Here is a 23147-nt window from a genome sequence, read left to right as displayed (position 1 = left end):
TTCTGATATCTAGTAGAATGGAAATTCAAAAAATAAATTAAATTATGAGGGGTATAGGGAGGGAAAAAATAATTATCCCTCTACCCTTCTGAGTTCTTGGCTGAGACCCCTGTAATAAAAGACAGATTAACAAGAGAAAAACAGTCATTTATTAACAGGTATACTCATATATACCTGGGCGATACCAGATAAAAATGAGTAACTCCCCGAGATGGCTTAGAATTCAAGGTTAAAGCCCATCTTAATAGGGAAAGGGGAGGGGCACGTAAGCCTCTTGGGGCAGAGTAAATGATTTTTAGGAAAGATGAACGCGCCCTTGAAGAATAGATGGGAGGTATAAAAGTTCAAGACAACATTTGTCTGGGTGTGGTTCTGACTTCTGGTCTCTTCTCCTGTGATAAGAGCTAATCTTCCCTGGTTGATGAAACTCCTTCCTGGTGAGGGGGTTTATGACAACTGAGTTCCTTTGGGAGGATCTGTCTTTAAGCAGAAAAGGAGAGTTAGGAGAAAGCCCCTCCCTGCATTTGCTGTTTGTCAAGTGCCTACAGCTCAAAATAATCAATAAGCTAAAGCAGCATATTTTGGGGTGGAATGTCCTAAACTCGTACAGTCACAGTTTGGAGTGTCATATTCTGCCACACTTCAGGGGAAAAGACGATATTTTCTTGAATACTTGAGCTTGTAAGAAAGATGCATCAGCCATAAATGATCATAAACTAGATCATAAATATAAATTGTGAGAAAATAATGTCTGTGCTTTCTAATTTTTACTTTTAATGAAAAAATGTCAAGCACTCACAAAAGAATATAATGAACCCCAGTTCCAGAAATTATCAAGATATTGTCAGTCTTGTTTCATCAGCTATCACATACATGCACACACATGCACACGCACACACATGTACCTGCACACACACACACTTTTATATTGCAGAATATTTTATAATGAATTATAGGCATCATATAATTTCAAGCAAAACTTCTTCTGTATGTATCTTTAATAGGATTTTAAAGGAATTTTTTGGCATTACCAAGGTACCATTATCACACCTAATAAAATTAACAATAGTTCCCTCATGTAATATTTATGCCTGTTCAAATTTCTCTAGTTGTCCCACAAACATCTTTTTTAGGTTGGGTTGTTTGAATCAGGACCCAAACAATGTCCACAGATTGCATTTAGATGATAAGTCTCTTAAGTCCCTTTTAATGTATAAAAGTTTACTCTCTAAAATCTGTGATTTTTAAATTTCAAATACACATGTAATCACGTCTATGGACGGAGATAAGCACTAAATTCACAAGCTTACAAGCTGATCTAAATGCTGTGCTCCAAATCCAGGACAAAGAAGAATTCATCAGAAAGGGGTCTGTCTCCCTCTAGCGCTTTTTTCAAATTGTAACTGATTCTCTTTCTCAAACCAACTAAGAAACAGAAAAGTAATCCTGATGTAAATAGTTCCGTGCTGTAAAAAATAGTTCCGTGCTTGTAGCTGCGTATTTCTTACATCATACTACTATAAGAAAGGAATTATTTCTTCCTTTTAATAATGAAAGATAAGTTACTGAATGCCGAATACAGAGTCAATTCCTCATGATATTTTCTATCATGGAAAATGTCACAGTTCATCATTCAAAGTAACATTATGATTGTTCACACCAGAATGTCTCGCTAAGATACCCCTATTGTTCTTTTTTTTAATAGATCTTTATTGCAGTATAATTGCTTCACAATACTGTGTTAGTTTCTGTTGCACAAAAAGGCTAATCAGCCATATGTGTACACATGTCCCCATATCCCCTCCCTCTTAAGCCTCTCACCCATCCTCCCTATTCCACCCCTCTAAGTCATCGCAAAACACCAAGCTGATCACCCTGTGCTATGCTGCTGCTTCCCACCAGCCAACTATTTTACATTGGGTGGTCTGTATATGTCGATGTTACTCTCGCTTCGCCCCAGCTTGCCCCTCCCACCCCATGTCCTCAAGTCCATTCTCTATGCCTACCTCTTTACTCCTGCCCTGCAACTAGGTTCATCAGTACCTTTTTTTTTAGATTCCATATATATGCGTTAGCATATGGTATTTGTTTTTCTCTTTCTGAATTACTTCACTCTATATGACAGACTTTCGGCCCATCCACCTTACTACAGATAACTCAATTTTTTTCTTTTAATGGCTGAGTAATATTCCATTGTATATATGTGCCACATCTTCTTTATCCATTCATCTGTCGATGGACATTTAGGTTGGTTCCATGTCCTGGCTATTGTAAATAGTGCTGCAATGAACATTGTGGTACATGTCTCTTTTTGAATTATGGTTTTCTCAAGGTATATGCCCAGTAGTGGGATTGCTGGGTCATATGGCAGTTCTATTTTTAGTTTTTTAAGGAACCTCCATACTGTTTTCCATAGTGGTTGTATCAATTTACATTCTCACCAACAGTGCAAGAGGGTTCCCTTTTCCCCACACCCTTTCCAGTTTATTGTTTCTAGGTTTTTGACAATGGACGTACTGACCAGCGCAGGGTGATAATTCATTGCAGTTTTGATTTGCATTTCCCTAATAATTAGTGATGTTCAGCATCTTTTCATGTGCCGCTTAGCCATCTGTATGTCTTCCTTGGTGAAATGTCTATTTAGGTCTTCTGCCCATTTTTTAACAGGATTGTTTGTTTTTCTGATATTGAGCTCCAAGAACTGTTTGTATATTTTGGAGATTAACCTTTGCCTGTTTCTTCATTTGCAAATATTTTCTCCCATTCTGAGAGCTGTCTTTTTGTCTTGTTTATGGTTTCCTTTGCTGTGCAAAAGCTTTTAAGTTTAATTAAGTCCCATTTGTTTATTTTTGTCTTTATTTCTGTTACTCTAGGAGGTGGGTCAAAAAAGATCTTGCTGTGGTTTGTGTCAAAGAGTGATTTTCCTATGTTTTGCTCTAAGAGTTTTATAGTGCCTGGTCTTACATTTAAGTCTTTAATTCATTTGGAGTTTATTTTTGTGTATGGTGTTAGGAGATGTTCTACTTTCATTCTTCTACATGTAGCTGTCCAGTTTTCCCAGCACCACTTATTAAAGAAGCTGTCTTTTCTCCATTGTATGTTCTTGCTACCTTTGTCATAAAATAGGTGCCCATATGTGCATGGGTTTACCTCTGGCATTCTGTCCTGTACCACTGATCTATATTTCTATTTTCGCACCAGTATCATACTGTCTTGATTACTGCAGCTTTGTGGTATAGTTTGAAGTCAGGGAGCCTGGTTCCTCCAACTCCATTTTTCTTGCTCAAGATCGCTTTGGCTATTCGGGGTCTTCTGTGTTTCCACACAAATTGTAAAATTTTTTGTTCTAATTCTGTGAAGAATGCCATTGGTAGTTTGAAAGGGATTGCATTGAATCTGTAGATTGCTTTGGGTAGTATAGTCATTTTCACAATATTGATTCTTCCTATCCAATAACATGGTATATTTCTCCATCTGTTTATGTCATCTTTGATTTCTTTAATCAATGTTTTACAGTTTTCTGAGTACAGGTCTTTCGCCTCCTTAGGCAGGTTTATACCTAGGTATTTTATTCTTTTTGTTGCAATAGTAAATGGGAGTGTTTCCTTAATTTCTCTTTCTTATTTTTCATTGGTGGTGTATTGGAATGCCAGAGATTCCTGTGCATTAACTTTGTATCCTACAACCTTACCAAATTCATTGTTTAGTTCTAGTAGTTTTCTAGTGGCATCTTTAGGATTTTCTATGCATAGTATCATGTCATCAGCAAACAGTGGCAGTTTTACTTCTTCTTTTCCAAACTGTATTCCTTTTTTGTCTTTTTCTTCTCTGATTGCTATGGCTAGGACTTCCAAAACTATGTTGAATAGCAGTGGTGAGAGTGGATATCGTTGTCTTGTTCCTGATCTTAGTGGAAATACCTTCAGTTTTTCACCACTGAGTATGATGCTTGCTGTGGGTTTCATATATGGCCTTTATTGTGTTGAGGTAGTTTCCCTCTATGCCCATTTTCTGAAAAGTTTTTATCATAAATGGGTGTTGAATTTTGTCAAAAGCTTTTTCTGCATCTATTGAGGTGATCATATGGTTTTTATTCCTTAATTTGTTAATGTGGTGTATCACATTGATTGATTTGCATATACTGAAGAATCCTTGCATCCCTGGGGTAAATCCCATTTGATCATGGTGTATGATCTGTTTAATGTGCTGTTGGATTCTCTTTGCTTGTATTTTGTTGAGGATTTTTGCATCTGTTCAACAGTGATATTGGTCTATAATTTTCTTTTTTTGTGATATCTTTCTGTGGTTTTGGTATCAGGGTGATGGTGGCTTCATAGAATGAATTTGGGAATGTTTCTCCCTTTGCAATTTTTTGGAAGAGTATGAGAAGGATCAGGGTTAGCTCTTCTCTAAATGTTTGATAGAATTCTCCTGTGAAGCCATCTGGTCCTGGACTTTTGTTTGTTGGAAGATTTTTAATTACAGTTTTAATTTCATTACTTATGATAAGTCTGTTTATATTTTCTAATTCTTCCTGGTTCAGTCTTTGAAATTGTACTTTTCCAGGAATTTGTCCATTGCTTTGTGGTTATCCATTTTATTGGCATATAGTTGTTTGTAGTAGTCTCTTATAATCCTTTGTATTTCTACACTGTCAGTTTTTAATTTCCAATTCTGTTGATTTGAGTCTTCTTTTTTTCTTGATGAGTCTGGCTAATGGTTTATCAATTTTGTTTGTTTTCTCAAAGAACCAACTTTCAGTTTTATTGATCTTTGCTATTGTTTTCTTCATTTCTATTTCATTTATTTCTGCTCTGATCATTATGATTTCTTTCCTTCTACTGACTTTGGGTTTTCTTTGTTCTTCTTTCTCTAGTTGTTTTAAGTGTAGAGTTAGATTGTTTGAGATTTTTCTTGCTTCTTGAGGTGAGACTGAATTGCTCTAAACTTCCCACTTAGAACTGCTTTTGCTGTGTCCCATAGGTTTTGGAGTCGTTGTGTTTTCATTGTCATTTTTCTCTATGTATTCTTTTATTTCTTCTTTGATTTCTTCAGTGATCTCTTGGTTATTTGGTAGTGCACTGTTCAGCCGCCATGTATTTGTACTTTTCACAGTTTTTTCCCTGTAACTGATTTCCAACCTCATAGCATTGTGGTCAGAAAAGATGCTTGGTATGATTTCAATATTCTTAAATTTTCCGAGGCTTGATATGTGACCCAAGACGTGATCTATCCTGGAGAATGTTCCATCTGCACTTGAGAAGAAAGTGTATTCTGCCACTTCTGGGTGGGATGTTGTTCTTTCTATAAATATCAATTAAATCAATCTGGTCTATTGTGTCACTTAAAGTTTGTGTTTCCTTATTAATTTTCTGTTTGAATGATCTGTCCATTGGTGTAAGTAGGGTGTTATTATTGTGTTACTGTCGATTTCTCCTTTTTGGTTGTTAGCATTTGCCGTATGAATTGACGTGCTCCTATGTTGGGTGCATAAACATTTATAATTGTTATATCTTCTTCTTGGATTGATCCTCTGATCACTATGTAGTGTCCCTCCTTATCTCTTGTAACCATCTTTATTTTAAAGTCTATTTTTATCTGATACGAGTATTGCTATTCCAGCTTTCTTTTGATTTCCACTTGCATGGAATATCTTTTCCCATCCCTTCACTTTCAGTCTGTATGTGTCCCTAGGTCTGAAGTGGGTCTCTTGTAGACAGCATATATATGGGCCTTGTTTTTTTATCCATTCAGCCAGTCTGTGTCTTTTGGTTGGGGCATTTAATCCATTTACATTCAAGGTTATTGTCAATATGTGTGCTCCTATTACCATTTTCTTCATTGTTTTGGGTTTGTTTTTGTGGGTCTTTTTCTTCTCTTGTGTTTCCCCCTTAGAGAAGTTTCTTTAGCATTTGTTGTAAAGCTGGTTAGGTGGTGCTGAATTCTCTTACCTTTTGCTTGTCTGTAAAGCTTTTGACTTCTCCATTGAATCTGAATGAGATCCTTGCTGGGTGGAGTAATCTTGGTTGTAGGTTTTTCTCTTTCATCACTTTAAGTATACTCTGCCACTCCCTTCTGGCCTGCAGAGTTTCTGCTGGAAAAATCAGCTGATAACGTTATGGGAATTCCTTTGTATGTCACTTTTTGTTTTTCCCTTGCTGCTTTTAATATTTTTTCTTTGAATTTAATTTTTGTTAGTTTGATTAATATGTGTCTTGGTATGCTTTTCCTAGGGTTTATCCTGTATGGGACTCTCTGTGCCTCCAGGACTTGGGTGACTATTTCCTTTCCTATGTTAGAGAAGTTCTCAACTATAATCTCTTCAAATATTTTCTCAGACCCTTTCTTTTTCTCTTCTTCTCCTGGGACCCCTATAATCCGAATATTGGTGCACTGAGTGTTGTCCCAGAGGTGTCTGAGATTGTCGTCAATTCTTTTCATTCTTTTTTCTTTATTCTGCTCCTCAGCAGTTATTTCCACCATTTTGTCTTCCAGCTCACTTATTCGTTCTTCTGCCTCACTTATTCTGTTACTGATTCCTTCTAGTGTATTTTTCATTTCAGTTATTGTGTTGTTCATCTTTTTATGAGTGGGACTGTGTTCTTGACTTACTGGTCGTTTGGCCACAGGCTTCCAACACTGGAGTTTGTAGGCTATTGGATAGAGCTGGGTCTTGGTGCTGAAATGAAGAACTCCATGAGACCTCACTCTGATGAGTATTCCTTGGGTTCTGAGGTTCTCTTTTAGTCCAGTGGTTCCGACTCTGAGCTCCGACAGCAGGAGCTTCCAACTGACCCCGGGCTTGTGAACCAAGATCCCGCAAGCCGCATGTGGCAGTAAAAAAAAAAAAAAAGAAAAGAACAATAAAAAAGTAAAAAATAAAATTAAAGAGGAGTTCCGGGAAGATGGCAGAAGAGTAAGACGTGGAGATCACCTTCCTCCCCACAAATACACCAGAAATACATCTACACATGGAACAACTACAGAACACCTACTGAATGCTGGCAGAAGACCTCAGACCTTCCAAAAGGCAAGAAACCCCCCACGTACATGGGTAGGGCAAAAGAAAAAAGAATAAACAGAGACAAAAGAATAGGGACGGGACCTACACCAGTGGGAGGGAGCTGTGAAGGAGGAAAGGTTTCCACACACTAGGAAGTCCCTTCGCGGGCGGAGACTGTGGGTGACGGAGGGGGAAGCTTCGGAGCCGCAGGGGGAGAGCACAGCAACAGTGCTGCGGAGGGCAAAGCGGAGAGATTCCCGCACAAAGGATCAGGGCCGACCGGCACTCACCAGCCCGAGAGGCTTATCTGCTCACCTGCCGGGGCGGGCAGGCCTGAGAGTTGAGGCTCGGACTTCTGTCAGAGCGCTGGGAGAGGACTGGGGTAGGAGGCTGAACACAGCCTGCAGGGGGTTAGTGCGCCACGGTTAGATGGGAGGGAGTCCAGGGAAACCTCTGGACCTGCCAAAGAGGCAAGAGACTTTTTTTTCCCTCTTTCTTTCCTGGTGCACAAGGAGAGGGGATTAAGAGCGCTGCTTAAAGGAGCTCCAGAGACGGACACGAGCCGCGGCTAAAAGCGTGGACCACAGAGAAAGGCATGAGATGCTAAGGCTGCTGCTGCTGCCACCAAGAAGCCTGTGTGCAAGCACAGGTCACTATCAACACCCCCTTTCCGGGGAGCCTGTGCAGCCCACCACTGCCAGGGTTCCGGGATCCAGGGACAACTCCGCAGGGAGAACGCACGGCGCGCCTCAGGCTGGTGCAACGTCACACTGGCCTCTGCCGCCGCAGGCTAGCCCGGCACCTTGCCCCTCCCTCCCCCCGGCCTGAGTGAGCCAGAGCCCCCTAATCAGGGGCACCTTTAACCCCGTCCTGTCTGAGCAAAGAACAGACACCCTACGGCGACCTACACGCAGAGGTGGGGCCAAATCCAAAGCTGAGCCCCTGGGAGCTGTGAGAACAAAGAAGAGAAAGGGAAATCTCTCCCAGCAGCCTCCAAAGCAGCGGATTAAAGCTCCACAATCAACTTGATGTACCCTGCATCTGTGGAATACATGAATAGACAACGAGTCATCCCAAATTGAGGAGGCGGACTTTGAGAGCAAGATTTATGATTTTTTCCCCTTTTCCTCTTTTTGTGAGTGTGTATGTGTATGCTTCTACGTGAGATTTTGTCTGTATAGCTTTGCTTCCACCATTTGTCCTAGGGTTCTATCCGTCTGTTTTTTTGTGTGTGTTTTTTGGGTATTTTAATAATTATTTTTTATTTTAATAACTTTATTTTATTTTACTTTACCTTCTTTCTTTCTTTCTTTCTTTCTTTGTTTCCTTCTTTCCCTCCTTTGACAACGAATCATCCCAAATTGAGGAGGTGGACTTTGAGAGCAAGATTTATGATTTTTTCCCCTTTTCCACTTTTTGTGAGTGTATATGTGTATGCTTCTGTGTGAGATTTTTGTCTGTATAGCTTTGCTTCCACCATTTGTCCTAGGGTTCTATCCGTCCATTTTATTTTTTTTTCTTTTTCTTTTTCTTTTTTTTATTTTAATAACTTTATTATATTTTATTTTATTTTACATTATCTCCTTTCTTTTTTTCCCTTCCTTCCCTCCTTCCTTCCTCCCTCCCTCCCTCTTTTCTTTCTTTCTTTTTCTTTCTTTCTTTCTACTTCTACTAATTCTTTCTTTCTACTTTTTCTCCCTTTTATTCTGAGCCATGTGGATGAAAAGCTCTCGGTGCTGCAGCCAGGAGTCAGTGCTGTGCCTCTGAGGTGGGAGAGGCAACTTCAGGACACTGGTCCACAAGAGACCTCCCAGCTCCACATAATATCAAACGGTGAAAATCTCCCAGAGATCTCCATTTCAAAACCAGCACCCAGCTTCACTCAACGACCAGCAAGCTACAGTGCTGAACACTCTATGCCAAACAACTAGCAAGACAGGAACACAACTCCACCCATTAGCAGAGAGGCTGCCCCAAATCATAATAACTCCACAGACACCCCAAAACACACCACCAGACGTGGACCTGCCCACCAGAAAGACAAGATCCAGCCTCATCCACCAGAACACAGGCACTGTTCCCCTCCACCACGAAGCCGACACAACCCACTGAACCAACCTTAGCCACTGGGGACAGACACCAAAAACAACGGGAACTACGAACCTGCAGCCTGCAAAAAGGAGGCCCCAAACACAGTAAGATAAGCAAAATGAGAAGAGAGAAAAACACACAGCAGATGAAGGACCAAGATAAAAACCCACCAGACCTAACAAATGAAGAAGAAATAGGCAGTCTACCTGAAAAAGAATTCAGAATAATGATAGTAAACATGATCCAAAATCTTGGAAATAGAATAGACAAAATGCAAGAAACATTTAACAAGGACCTAGAAGAAATAAAGATGAAACAAACAACGATGAACAACACAATAAATGAAATTAAAAATACTCTAGATGGGATCAATAGCAGAATAACTGAGGCAGAAGAACGGATAAGTGACCTGGAAGATAAAATACTGGAAATAACTACTGCAGAGCAGAATAAAGAAAAAAGAATGAAAAGAACTGAGGACAGTCTCAGAGACCTCTGGGACAACATTAACTACACCAACATTCGAATTATAGAGGTTCCAGAAGAAGAAGAGAAAAAGAAAGGGACTGAGAAAATATTTGAAGAGATTATAGTTGAAAACTTCCCTAATATGGGAAAGGAAATAGTTAATCAAGTCCAGGAAGCACAGAGAGTCCCATACAGGATAAATCCAAGGAGAAATACGCCAAGACACATATTAATCAAACTGTCAAAAATTAAATACAAAGAAAACATTAAAAACAGCAGGGGAAAAACGACAAATAACACACAAGGGAATCCCCATGAGGTTAACAGCTGATCTTTCAGCAGAAACTCTGCAAGCCAGAAGGCACTGGCAGGACATATTTAAAGTGATGAAGGAGAAAAACCTGCAACCAAGATTACTCTACCCAGCAAGGATCTCATTCAGATTTCATGGAGAAATTATAACCTTTACAAACAAGCAAAAGCTGAGAGAGTTCAGCACCACCAAACCAGCTTTACAACCACTGCTAAAGGAACTTCTCTAGACAAGAAACACAAGAGAAGGAAAAGACCTACAATAACGAACCCAAAACAATTATGAAAATGGGAATAGGAACATACATATCGATAATTACCTTAAATGTAAATGGACTAAATGCTCCCACCAAAAGACACAGATTGGCTGAATGGATACAAAAACAAGATGCATATATTTGCTATCTACAAGAGACCCATTTCAAACCTAGAGACACATACAGACTGAAAGTAAGGGGATGGAAAAAGTTATTTCATGCAAATGGAAACCAAAAGAAAGCTGGAGTAGCAATTCTCATACCAGACAAAATAGACTTTAAAATAAAGACTACGGCCTTCCCTGGTGGCGCAGTGGTTGGGAGTCCGCCTGTTGATTCAGGGGACACGGGTTCGTGCCCTGGTCCGGTAAGATCCCACATGCCACGAAGCAGCTGGGCCCGTGAGCCATGGCCGCTGAGCTTGCGCGTCCGGAGCGTGTGCTCCACAACAGGAGAGGCCACAACAGTGAGAGGCCCGTGTACCACAAAAACAAAAACAAAAAAATAAAATAAAAAATAAAATAAAATAAAGACTATTAGAAGAGACAAAGAAGGACACTACATAATGATCAAGGGATCGATCCAAGAAGAAGATATAACAATTGTAAATATTTATGCACCCAACATAGGAGCACCTCAATACATAAGGCAAATACTAACAGCCATAAAAGGGGAAATCAACAGTAACACATTCATAGTAGGGGACTTTAACACCCCACCTTCACCAATGGACAGATCATCCAAAATGAAAATAAATAAGGAAACACAAGCTCTAAATGATATATTAAAGAAGATGGACTTAATTGATATTTATGGGACATTCCATCCAAAAACAACAGAATACACATTTTTCTCAAGTGCTCATGGAACATTCTCCAGGATAGATCATATCTTGGATCACAAATCAAGCGTTGGTAAATCTAAGAAAATTGAAATTGTATCAAGTATCTTTTCCGACCACAACGCTATGCGACTAGATATCAATTACAGGAAAAGATCTGTAACAAAATACAAACACATGTAGGCTAGACAAGACACTACTTAATAATGAAGTAATCACTGAAGAAATCAAAGAGGAAATAAAAAGTACCTTGAAACAAATGACAATGGAGACACGACAACTGAAAACCTATGGGATGCAGCAAAAGCAGTTCTAAGAGGGAAGTTTATAGCAATACAATCCTACCTTAAGAAACAGGAAACATCTCGAATAAAAAACCTAACCTTGCACCTAAAGCAATTAGAGAAATAAGAACAAAAAAACACCAAAGTTAGCAGAAGGAAAGAAATCATAAAAATCAGATCAAAAATAAATGAAAAAGAAATGAAGGAAACGATAGCAAAGATCAATAAAACTAAAAGCTGGTTCTTTGAGAAGATAAACAAAATTGATAAACCATTAGCCAGACTCATCAAGAAAAAAAGGGAGAAGACTCAAATCAACAGAATTAGAAATGAAAAAGGAGAAGTAACAACTGACACTGCAAAAATACAAAAGATCATGAGCGATTACTACAAGCAACTCTATGCCAATAAAATGGACAACCCGGAAGAAATGGACAAATTCTTAGAAAGGCACAACCTGCCAAGACTGAATCAGGAAGAAATAGAAAATATAAACAGACCAATCACAAGCACTGAAATTGAAACTGTGACTAAAAATCTTCCAACAAACAAAAGCCCAGGACCAGATGGCTTCACAGGCGAATTCTATCAAACATTTAGAGAAGAGCTAACACCTATCCTTCTAAAACTCTTACAAAATATAGCAGAGGGAAGAACACTCCCAAACTCATTCTACGAGGCCACCATCACCCTGATACCAAAACCAGACAAAGATGTCACAAAGAGAGAAAACTACAGGCCAACATCACTGATGAACATAGATGCAAAAATCCTCAACAAAATACTAGCAAACAGAATCCAACAGCACATTAAAATGATCATACACCATGATCAAGTGGGGTTTATTCCAGGAATGCAAGGATTCTTCAATATATGCAAATCAATCAACGTGATACACCATATTAACAAACTGAAGGAGAAAAACCATATAATCATCTCAATAGATGCAGAGAAAGCTTTCTACAAAATTCAACACCCATTTATGATAAAAACCCTGCAGAAAGTAGGCATAGAGAGAACTTTTCTCAACATATATGACAAACCCACAGCCAACATCATCCTCAATGGTGAAAAACTGAAAGCATTTCCACTAAGATCAGGAACAAGACAAGGTTGCCCACTCTCACCACTCTTATTCAACATAGTTTTGGAAGTTTTAGCCACAGCAATCAGAGAAGAAAAGGAAATAAAAGGAATCCAAATCGGAAAAGAAGTAAAGCTGTCACTGTTTGCAGATGACATGATACTATACATAGAGAATCCTAAAGATGCTACCAGAAAACTACTAGAGCTAATCAATGAATTTGGTAAAGTAGCAGGATACAAAATTAATGCACAGAAATCTCTGGCATTCCTATACACTAATGATGAAAAATATGAAAGTGAAATCAAGAAAACACTCCCATTTACCATTGCAACAAAAAGAATAAAATATCTAGGAATAAACCTACCTAAGGAGACAAAAGACCTGTATGCAGAAAATTATAAGACACTGATGAAAGAAATTAAAGATGATACAAATAGATGGAGAGATATACCATGTTCTTAGATTGGAAGAATCAACATTGTGAAAATGACTCTACTACCCCAAAGCAATCTACAGATTCAATGCAATCCCTATCAAACTACCACTGGCATTTTTCACAGAACTAGAACAAAAAATTTCACAATTTGTATGGAAACACAAAAGACCCTGAATAGCCAAAGCAATCTTGAGAAAGAAAAACAGAGCTGGAAGAATCAGGCTCCCTGACTTCAGACTATACTACAAAGCTACAGTAATCAAGACAGTATGGTACTGGCACAAAAACAGAAATAGAGATCAATGGAACATGATAGAAAGCCCAGAGATAAACCCACGCACATATGGTCACCTTATCTTTGATAAAGGAGGCAGGAATGTACAGTGGTGAAAGGACAGCCTCTTCAATAAGTGGTGCTGGGAAAACTGGACAGGTACATGTAAAAGTATGAGATTAGATCACTCCCTAACACCATACACAAATATAAGCTCAAAATGGCTTAAAGACCTAAATGTAAGGCCAGAAACTATCAAACTCTTAGAGGAAAACATAGGCAGAACACTCTATGACATAAATCACAGCAAGAGCCTTTTTGACCCACCTCTTAGAGAAATGGAAATAAAAATAAACAAATGGGACCTAATGAAACTTCAAAGCTTTTGCACAGCAAAGGAAACCATAAACAAGACCAAAAGACAACCCTCAGAATGGGAGAAAATATTTGCAAATGAAGCAACTGACAAAGAATTAATCTCCAAAATTTATAAGCAGCTCATGCAGCTCAATATTAAAAAAACAAACAACCCAATCCAAAAATGGGCAGAAGACCTAAATAGACATTTCTCCAAAGAAGATATGCAGACTGCCAACGAACACATGAAAGAATGCTCAACATCATTAATCATTAGAGAAATGCAAATCAAAACTACAATGAGATATCATCTCACACCAGTCAGAATGGCCATCATCAAAAAATCTAGAAACAATAAATGCTGGAGAGGGTGTGGAGAAAAGGGAACCCTCTTGCACTGTTGGTGGGAATGTAAACTGATACAGCCACTGTGGAGAATAGTATGGAGGTTCCTTAAAAACCACAAACAGAACTACCATTTGACCCAGCAATCCCACTACTGGGCATATACCCTGAGAAAACCATAATTCAAAAAGAGTCATGTACCAAAATGTTCATTGCAGCTCTATTTACAATAGCCCGGAGATGGAAACAACCTAAGTGTCCATCATCGGATGAATGGATAAAGAAGATGTGGCACATATATACAATGGAATATTACTCAGCCATAAAAAGAAACGAAATTGAGCTATTTGTAATGAGGTGGATAGACCTAGAGTCTGTCATACAGAGTGAAGTAAGTCAGAAAGAGAAAAACAAATACCGTATGCTAACATATATATATGGAATTTAAGAAAAAAAAATGTCATGAAGCACCTAGGGGTAAGACAGGAATAAAGATACAGACCTACTAGAGAATGGACTTGAGGATATGGGGAGGGGGAAGGGTAAGCTGTGACAAAGCGAGAGAGTGGCATGGATATATATACACTACCAAACGTAAGGTAGATAGCTAGTGGGAAGCAGCCGCATAGCACAGGGAGATCAGCTTGGTGCTTTGTGACCACCTAGAGGGGTGGGATAGGGAGGGTGGGAGGGAGGGAGACGCAAGAGGGAAGAGATATGGGAACATATGTATATGTATAACTGATTCACTTTGTTATAAAGCAGAAACTAACACACCATTGTAAAGCAATTATACTCCAATAAAGATGTAAAAAATAATAATAATAAAATAAAATTAGACTTGGAAACTAACAGATATGTTAGAAAGAATGTAAAAATAAAAATATAGATGAATCAACAACTGGATGGTACATCAGTACCACAACAGTAAAAGAGAAGAGGAGGAAAAAGAAAAAAAAAGGGGGTGGGGGGAAAGGCCTTGGCTGTGGAGGGTGGGGCCTAAGCAAGGGCGAGGTTTGGGCAGTGGGCGGCACCTATGCTCAGGACTCACAGGGCTGGAAAGGGCCTGGGGGCTGTTGGGGGTGGGGCTTAGGCTCAAGGAACAGAGGGGCCCAGGCGTGCCCCCCACCCCTGTCTCAGAGGGCAGGGGATCTCACCTAGGAGCCCAGCAGGCTTCCTGGGCTCAAGTGGGGAGGGCAAACACCCTCATCTCCTCTCTTGCTCCTCCAGTCTGGGAGGGCCCGTCCCACCTGCCTCTCCTAATCTCCCCGGCTTCTCTCCTATGCGCCCCCCCCCCCACCCTGGGCCAATTCGGCTGAGGGGAGTGGCCTTGGAGAGCTCAACACAGGCCTGGGAGCTCAGCAGGCTTCCTGGGCTCGAATGGGCAGGGCAATCGCCCTCCGCTCCTCCTGTTTTCCTCTCAGCCTCCTTCCTATGCCCTCAAGGACCCACGTGGCCTGGAGGCAGCTTTGGAGGGCAGGGGACCAGCCTGGGAGCTCAGCAGGCTTCCTGGGCTCGAGTGGGTGGGGCAATGGCCCTCTGCTCCTCTCCCACTCCTCCGGGATCCCCCTATTGTTTTAATAGCACCTTTATTTCAAACTGCTATTGTTTCTTTCTATACATTACTATATTTGGAGGGTACACAGGGGTTTCTCTAAAAGCAATTCCGACGTCTTACAGTTCTTTTTGTCATTGCATAGGATGATGAAAGATAGAACAGGAGAGATACAATGAAAGAAAAACAGATTATAACAATCCTTAAAACTGGGAGATAGCACCAGGCAGCACCAGGAGAGGCACAGACACTATTATATATAATCAACATATGCTAAATTAATATATTTTAAATAATAATTGATTATACAAAGTGTTATAATTGATATTAAAAAAAAAACAAATGAAGTGAGAGAGTGGCATGGACATATACACTACCAAATGTAAAATAGATAGCTAGTGGGAAGCAGCTGCATGGCACAGGGAGATCAGCTTGGTGCTTTGGGTCCACCTAGAGGGGTGGGATAGGGAGGGTGTGAGGGAGACGCAAGAGGGAGGAGATATGGGGATATATGTTTATGTATAGCTGATTCACTTTGTTATACAACAGAAACTAACGTACCATTGTAGAGTAATTATACTCCAATAAAGATGTTAAAATAAAATAAAATAAAGGAGAAAAAAAAACAACAGGAGAATAACACTAAAAGATATGCATGTCTCAGAAAAAATTTTAAAAAGGGTAAGAAAAGATACACCTAATCAAGTAAGACTTGTTTGCCTTGAATAATTTTCACACCTATGAGTAAGTATATGGATAGGCATGCATTCATCTGCCAAAATGCTAAGCTTTAAAGATATTTTTGTTTATTTATGTTTAAAAACTGTCATTGTTCTGCCACAAGCCATTTTTAAAAATGCATTCCTGAAAGAAGAAAGTAAAGCTGAATTAAAGTGAAAAGGAGGCAGGGTATAAATTATACCCCATCTCTTGAATAGCAGGCAAACACCCCCAAAGTCCCTCATATAGAATTTCTCAGGGTAGTAGTAACTTAGCTATTCAAGACTGGTCTCTTACACATGTGAGAAATCTTTTCAACTGTGTCAAGAGAATGCCAAATTTAGGAAAACATTGCCACCTTCAAATTCTTTACAAAAAGCTAAGGTTCAACAACAAAATCCAATATAATTTTGATTAAACATGAATTCAGTCTCCAGCCCAGCTCAAACCTGACTTGACTGCAGGCAATGTTGATTTATTTCTCTCTCCACTGAAGCCTCAGGTTTTATTCTAGCAATGATAGAAACAGGACCAATGGATAACTGTTTTTAGTGTTTACATCACTATCAGGGTGACCTTGGCTCAACTGGATAGCTCAGATCTTAGGAAATGGATGAGTGTCTGTTTGTTTTATTTTTGCAATTACATGTTGGGGGGATGACAGCAAAGACAGTAGATATTCCCACTACAATTCATTCTGAGGCCAGAAAGAGGAATTTTCTCCATAGCTGAGTTCAAAGGAGAGACACGGGAGTGGGGCTGGTGGAAGGCTGCCCACAGAGGCGAAGGTGAGTTGCACTGTCACATCTCTGGATTACCCTCCTGCCCTAGGCCACACCCTCACTGCCCCACCCCAGCTAGTGGCAGTGACAAGGAAGACACAGCCCCCGTGTGGGTTCCACCCCGATGAAGAACAGCAAGAGGGCCAGGGCTGACCCCTGTGGAACCTAGGAGAGTCTGGTCCTTCCACAGGTCTTACAGAAGGACCACTGCTGACTCCTCCTCCTGGCACCATGGGCACATCTTAGAGAAACAGCTGTCCAGACCGCCGATTCTCATGATCGAGGGTAGTTTTGTCCTATGAAGTTTTGGTGAACACTGAAACAGATGATGGGACTGAGCCATCACTTCTAGGCAAATACAGAGTTAGATTCCTGCAAGCCTCTGGTCTCAGCATTTTCGTAAATCCATCAATACATAACCTTGTTTTTTTTGTTTCTTTGGGGTTTTTTTGGTACGCGGGTCTCTCACTGCTGTGGCCTCTTCCGTTGTGGAGCACAGGCTCCGGACGCGCAGGCTCAGCGGCCATGGCTCACGGGCCCAGCCGCTCCGCGGCATGTGGGATCCTCCCGGACCAGGGCACGAACCTGTGTCCCCTGCATCGGCAGGCGGACTCTCAACCACTGCGCCACCAGGGAAGCCCCATAACCTTGTTTTATGTGTGCTTCTGCTGAAAGGTGCCTTATTTAATATCTGTTGTTGATTCATTAACACTGAACTCATGTCCAACAGCTAAGTCCTGCCTGAAATAAGTTTATTACCACACGTCTCTTCTGGTAAAGCCCACGGCAGCCTTCTCAAACTTAACCCACACTAGACAGTAGTACTGCAGCTCTCCACCGGGGCCACTTTAAAAGGCAAAATCGCACCCCAAAAAGCACAGACATGTGAAAAACATGGCACTAAATGCCGTGTAAACAACACGTGCCGACAGTGACAGAGCTGAAACAGGAAGCTAGCGTGTCACCTTGTTCCCCCTCAGCTGGGTACATGCCTGTCAGGCGACTTTTGTGAGCTTTCGCGCATGTCTGGGAATGGGGCTTACAGATAAATTTTACAGCGTAGATGAATTTGTAATTACAGACTCCAAGAATAATAACAACCGCCTCTGTGTGAGAGGAGCGAGCTCCGTCCCTAAAGAAGCAACTCCCCAGGAGGCGGCCTACCTTGGCGCGTCGTGAAGACCTTGGTGAAGACCGCGTATGACACCTGCCAGGATGCTTTCTTCACCTGCAGAAACTACTACTGGTACAGTGAGGGGCACAGGGCTTGACCACCTTGAGGACAAGGACCGCACTTGTGAAACGACGTCAGTCGAAAGCGGACTCGGAGGAGAAGAAATGGCGGCTCTCACGCATGCGCCCTCGGAAGAACGGAACCAATGAACTGAGACTGATTTCCCATCAATGCCTGATTGACAGGAGATGGGGAGTTACCTGCTGACCAGTGAGCATCCCCTAAGAATCTCTCCCCAGCTTCAGGCCAACTAATTCACTGCTTGGACTCTGATTACTTGCCCATAGATAACAGCCAGCCCTAAACCCTCAACGTACTTGCTATATGAAATGCACTTCCCGAATTGCAATTTCTCTCGGTTATTCCTGTAAAAATTCAGTTTCTGGTGATGTGAGATTGCCTCAGTTTACCTCTTTATTTAGGATGACATACTGAAATGACAGACCACTTGGGACAACTTGTTAACCAGGATAAATTCCTCTGGCAAACTGGGTGGGCTTACCAGTTGTCTTTCCTTCAAGTCTGACCCTCCTGGCATTTTAGAATCAGAGACAGAGAGGACCCCAGAAAAAGAAGAAAGGCCTTCTCACTGTGGAAAAAAAAAAATAAGGATTGGAGTCATTCATTTAAATATTTTAAGAGTCTAATCTTATACCCCAGTGTGATGAAACAGTATAGATCAGTTAAAAGGGTTTAAAGCAGTTTCCCAGGTGTAGTGGTTGATGATATACAACTAACTGCAGGTGTGCACTCCAGTACTCCCTCTCCCAGTGCCCCCACCCCTGCCCACACCCACACCTCCCACACCTCCACCCCACCTCCACCCCCACCCTTGCCAAAAAAATCAAGGGGGAAATTTGAAAACTACAGGAATCTATTAGCTGGTCCAGGCTCCTGGAGGCTAGAAGCTACTGAAAGTCGCATCCCTTAACATAATAAAGCCAGAGCTCAGCCCTCTAAATGGGTGAGAGGTCGAGTCACCTACTGTCTTCTGAGCGAACAGAAGCCACTTCCTCTTCCCCCCGGGGCATGAAAAGTACTGACACATTCTGATATTCCCCCCCAAGATTATGCTGTGAAACAATGAAGCCTGCTTCACTTATACCTCCGTACCTATGGGGAGACCACTTTGGAGGGCATTCTCTTTTATAAGAGATGTTTTTTAACATCAAGCAGTGTCTTCCTTCCCATGTTCCTCCTATTATAGATTAAGGCCTGAAACAAGAGCAAATATAAGGAATACTTTTTAAGTCATCTTACTGTATTTAGTCTGAACCACTGCAAGTTCTCTCCTCTGATTGACAGGAGTGACAGAAATGGCTTCGATTTGCTGCGGGGAGCCAAGACCTGGGCTGGGAACTTCATCGTATCGTCACAAAATCTTATTGGGTCAGTTATTATTCCCATTTTATAGATGTGGAAACTGAAGGCCCAGAGTCACAAGTCAGTAAGTAGTGTTGCTAAAATTCAATCTTAGACCCATCAAGCTGCAAAACCCATGCTCTCAATCTCTATGCCATTTGACTACCACATAGGCAGTGTTCTTCTGACATAGTGCTACTGTTGCAAGAAGGGGGACCCCTTCCAGGGCCCGAGAGTGGGCTCTTGTCTAACACTCGGAAATGAATTGTCCAAAGAGACACACAAGCTGACAAAGCAAGGGGCTTTATTGGGAAGGGGCACCCGGGTGGAGAGCAGCAGAATAAGGGAAACCAGAAATGCTCTGCCACGTGGCTCGCAGTCTCAGGTTTTATGGTAACTGCCTTAGTTTCTGGCTTATCTCTGGCCAATCACTCTGACTCAGGGTCCTTCCTGGTGGTGCATGCATCACACAGCCAAGATGGATTCCAGCGAGAAGAATTCTGGGAGGCTGGTAGGACATATGGACTGGTGTCTCCTCCCTCCTTTTGACCTTTCCCAAATTATTCTGGGTGGTGGTAGCTTGCTAGTTCCTGTTCCTTACCAGGACCTCCTATTGTAAGATAACTCATGCAAGTGGTTACTATGGTGCCTGACCAGGACAGACGGTTTCAGTCAGTGGTTCCCCTAACACTACCTATAAGTAAGTTATGCTTACTAGCTCTAGCTTAAAAAAAAAGAAAAGAAAAACTTATTCACTTCTGAATATTAGTTAATATATGACAAAACACTTATCTTTTATGAGCATGAGTAGTGTATACCTATCAGAAAACACATGCTATAAAGGGATAAGGATAACCTAAGATTAAATGTTGCAATGAAATTTCAGGGTAGGACAACACCAGCCAGACAGCAGAAGCCTCCCAAATTTCACTAATCGCTAGTCACATTAATCTGGTGGTGGCATATAAGGCGGATTGAGGGCATGGGGGTGGGAAGGGCAGAGCCAGGAAGGCCTGTTAGGAGAATATTGCAACAGCTTAGGTATGAGCTCATTACAGCAGTGTCACTGAGAATGGAAAAGAGGAAACAAATACAAAGGATGATATGGAGATAGAATCCAAAATGCTTGGTGAGGGAAGGAAACTGTGAGGTTTTCAGTCTAAGAGGAACCTTGCCAGGGAGAAAGAAGGGGTGTGAGCTGTCTACTCTGGCTGACATTTTTGATAAACCTTAAACAGTTAGCCCATAAACATCTATCTTCAAGCTGTTCCTCCCAATCTTCATACACATCCCTCGAAAACGCTACCATTTTTACATATTATCTTTTTATTCCCCTCATGAAATCACTTATTTATTTTAAACAAGTTTCTCCAACAACAAAAAGAACCTTTACATTCTATATCCCTCTTCCCACCCACTCCCTAAAAGTCCCTACTTTTTTTTTTTTTTTTTTCTGCTACGCGGGCCTCTCACCGCTGTGGCCTCTCCCGTTGAGGAGCACAGGCTCCGGACACGCAGGCTCAGCGGCCATGGCTCACGGGCCCAGCTGCTCCGCGGCATGTGGGATCTTCCCGGACCAGGGCACGAACCCATGTCCCCCGCACCAGCAGGCGGACCCTCAACCACTGCACAACCAGGGAAGCCCAAAAGTCCCTACTTTTTAAGTTAATCCTCTTATAATATCTGAGTCAGTAAAATATTTGTTAGACTAATTTCCTCTAGCACTAAATTTCATAGATAATCAAAAGGAGGTATATTCTACTCCTATTGCTTTTCTCAGAAATTTGTCAACTGAAGGATGGTCTTACTTACTTTCGCATGCTATATAGTATTTTCTTCTAATTAAATGCTTTACTATCTCAAGCAGTAATGGGTAGACAGCTTATAGACATTGAGAATTCTCCAGTGAGCTGCTAAAGCTGACAACAACCAGATACCAGCATGGACAGACCCCATGAATCTTCATAACTATCAAATTAAGTCACAAGAGACTTTTGTCTCACTGGTGAAACCTAGTCAGGAACTAGGCAAATGGAGGGAATTCAGGGAACATGCCCAGGGCCTTCCTGCCAGGGCAGTAACTGGCCAACCTGCTTGAGTTGGTCTTGCCAGAATTTCCTACATTGGAGGAAATGATGCAAGTAAGAAATGAGGACACATCCTGAAGAGATGGTAAAAGATTAGCATTAGTTTTATGATGTTGGCAAGTGGGAAGACTGTATCAAAAGACAGAAAATTCCAATGAACACACATTTATAAGACACTTATTTCAGTATAAAACCCTGTACTAAATTCTGTGGCTAACACAAAAATTGTTCTTATATTTCATAAATATTTATGGAATGCCTACTTTGTGCCAGGCACTCTGTTATAAACAGGGGATAAATACAGTAGAAAAAAGACAAAATTCCTGTCCTCATGGAAACCACTATGTAGTGGGAAAGGAAGACAAGAAACCAAAAAACAAAAAGTACTGTGAAATGCTGTCACAGAGAAGGTGTTATAGCGCATACAACAGGATCCCACACACAGAGCCAGCTGCAAGGATCGGGGGTTGCAGGAATTTTTTGAAGTAAAGCTAAGTGTATTGGTTTCCTAGGGCTGCCATCACACATTACCACAAAGTTGGTGGCTTAAAACAACAGAAGTTTATTCTCTCACAGTTCTGGAGGCTGGAAGTCTAAGATCAAAGTGTTGACAGGATCACACTCCATCTGAAGACTCCAAGGAAGAATTCTTCCTTGCCTCTTTCAGTTCCTAGTGGCTCCCTGCCATCCTTGGCCTTCCTAGGCTTGTAGCTATATCACTCCACCCTCTGCCTTTGTCATCACATGAACTTACTCCTCGTTTTCTCTGAGCTTCTGCGTCCTCTCCCTTTCTTATAAGGACATGAGTCATCGGGTTAGGGCATCACTCTTAACTAACCACATCTGCAAAGACCCTATTTCCAAATAAAGTCACATTCTGAGGTTCCAGGAAGACACGAATATTGAGGGAATACTATTTAACCCACTAAACCGGACAAGAAATTACAGAGGCCTGGTCTAAGGTTGTGGCCATATAAATGGAAAGAAGAGGAAGGAGCCCAGAACGACTCTGTGTTCTCCAGCATGGATGACATATTGGTGCCAGCTCTGAGATGAGGCATTCCAAGCAGAGGGAGCTTTTCTTGGGGTGTTGGTATTACCAATTCTTAAGATTATAGCTACTATTCTTGAACATCTGTTATGTAACATGTTTTCTAAAACTCACAACAACCCTGCAAAATAGGTATTATTTTCAGGTTACAGCTGAGAACACTGAAGCTAGAGGAGTGAGGAACTTTCTCAGAATCCCTCAGTTTGGAAGAGGTAAAAGATGGGAGAGAAGGGGTGAGTGGAGAATATGGAAGAACGCCCACACGAGTTTCCTAGGCCAGTATTTATACCAGGAAATGATCCTAGAGTAATGAAATCTTGGCAGGATAGTTACATTCCTTAAATTACTATCTTTGGGAAACTCCATACATTGTCGCTAACATGGTTTATATGGAGAAATTCACAAGGCAAATTTGACGTTTCCTTCCCTTTACACCTTTATATGTGTGAGTCTTCTACTGAGGAATCAAGCAATCTTGTCCCTCAGTTAAAAGTTGTAAAAACTAAGCTATCAAAATTCAGCCGTCCCTAAACTTGGCATTCATCTGCCAAACCAAGAGCTGTCCTGCCTTTTCATCCCATCATTGGACTAACCCATCCAC

This window comes from Delphinapterus leucas, chromosome 8 (genome assembly GCF_059928025.1).
Source record: "Delphinapterus leucas isolate spDelLeu-1000000601 "Yukka" chromosome 8, BTC_Dleu_Yukka2, whole genome shotgun sequence".
Taxonomy (NCBI): domain Eukaryota; kingdom Metazoa; phylum Chordata; class Mammalia; order Artiodactyla; family Monodontidae; genus Delphinapterus; species Delphinapterus leucas.
The sequence above is the reverse complement of the archived record's forward strand: the minus strand, read 5'-3'. Positions refer to the sequence as shown.